Source organism: Meriones unguiculatus, chromosome 19 (genome assembly GCF_030254825.1).
Source record: "Meriones unguiculatus strain TT.TT164.6M chromosome 19, Bangor_MerUng_6.1, whole genome shotgun sequence".
NCBI lineage: Eukaryota > Metazoa > Chordata > Mammalia > Rodentia > Muridae > Meriones > Meriones unguiculatus.
Genome location: NC_083366.1, coordinates 71,047,922 through 71,049,543, shown reverse-complemented (window position 1 = coordinate 71,049,543; position 1,622 = coordinate 71,047,922). Strand labels below are relative to the sequence as shown.

At 51.8% G+C, this 1,622-nt stretch overlaps 1 pseudogene; it reads left to right on the top strand.

Moving 5' to 3' along the window:
* The first annotated feature begins 282 nt into the window (after positions 1-282).
* On the top strand, positions 283-1,075 carry LOC110550446 (phospholipid scramblase 3-like; annotated as a pseudogene).
* Positions 1,076-1,622: the final 547 nt, after the last annotated feature.

Here is a 1,622-nt window from a genome sequence, read left to right as displayed (position 1 = left end):
ATTTCTTCACCGTGGCTTCTAAGCACATGCCCTCAGTTTTCTTTGGCGTATTTTACAGATATAAAGGATTTGGTAATAACTATCTCTTCCAAACCTGCCTGATTCTTGGATGTTTAAAAATTTCTGTAGTGAAGCTAGGCCGGTTCCACACTGGGTGCAGCTGCCTCTTTGCCTTTGCCTGTCCGTCTTTGTCTTGTGTCTGTGTGTCTGTTCCCTGGCTTGTCTCCACTCCAGAAATAAGCCTTCTTACACTGACATTGCAAGACTGTCCTCTCATTTCCCATGGCAAGCTTGTCCACCATAGGCTACGCCCCTTTGCCCGCACCTGCGTACCCTGCCACAGTCACAGCTGGCCAGCCATTGCCAGAGCTGCATCCTGGACCAGGACTGCGCCGTGCCCGCCCAGGTGCCCGCCTCTGCGCCTGGCTTTGCTCTCTTCCCCTCATCAGGCCCCTTTCCTCCAGGGTCTCCTGCTCCCCTCTGCCACTTCCAAGGTAGCCTTTCCTGGAATTGCTAGTGTAGATTGATCAAATGTTGATTCATCATGAGGCTGAGTGAGTGGAAGCATTCCTAGGCTGTGCTGCGCTCCGGCACTGCACAGATTCTGGGTAAGGCAGCTGAAAATTACAGCTGTTGTGTCCTTCTGTGGTGCCTGCTGGCCGCGGAGCAAACCCTGGGGACCTGGGATTCTCCACTTGTACCATCCACTCCACGCTAGCTGCAGATGCTGCCCCTGTGTTCTTCGGGACCTGGAAGTACAGGCTTCACTTGGTACCACGAACTTGGCATCCCACCCTCCCTAAATTTTCCATCCTCGATGCTGATAGCCAGAGTGTCCTTTGAATAGTGCTGGACCTGGTTGTGAAACAGACACCAACCTTGAAAGGAAGATTAAGGATGAATCTCTAAGAATGGGGCGCATCGGCGAGCCAAGGGGAAGTTTGTTCCGAGAAGCACTCAGAAGCAGATGACTTAGAGGAGAGAGTGAAGGATGCGCTGCTGGGAGCCACGCTCCTCGCTGATTATGTTCTTCGAGAAGCAAAGAGGCTCTGTGTCCCCTACCATCACCAGTTAGAAGCCGCTTCAGGAAGAGACCATCACCTCAACCAGAATTCAAGATGGTCACCTACCCTGGCCTTTCCCTCCTGGGGCAACTTTGGTATACAACACAGTGGACAGACAGGAGTAGCTGAGCTTTTGTGTTCCATCCATCCCTTTCTCTCCCCTCCTTCAGCTGTGCCCTGCAGAGGAGAATGTATGAGAACCCTTCCTCACGGTGTTTCCCCATCTCCCAGCAGTCCCAGTGCACACAAGACAATTAGCCTTTGGACTTGGCTACCCACTCCTCCCTACCTTCCTCCTGGGCCTCTGCCCAGGAGGAGACCTTCGGAATACCGGACATGCGGAGCGCCAAAGATGGCCATCATTCCACTTTATGTCTGGTTAGCCTATTGGTTAAGCTTTGCGGGGACCCTTTCTCCTCACTAACAGCTGTAGACACACAGTGCCAATTTTTTAACCCAATGGGTCCTGGTAATGCTTTCTGCTGCTTTCTGAAGCTAGCTATAGGTTGGAAGCTCTGTCTTTGTATGTTGCATTCATATAAACTTTGGAGGTTTTTA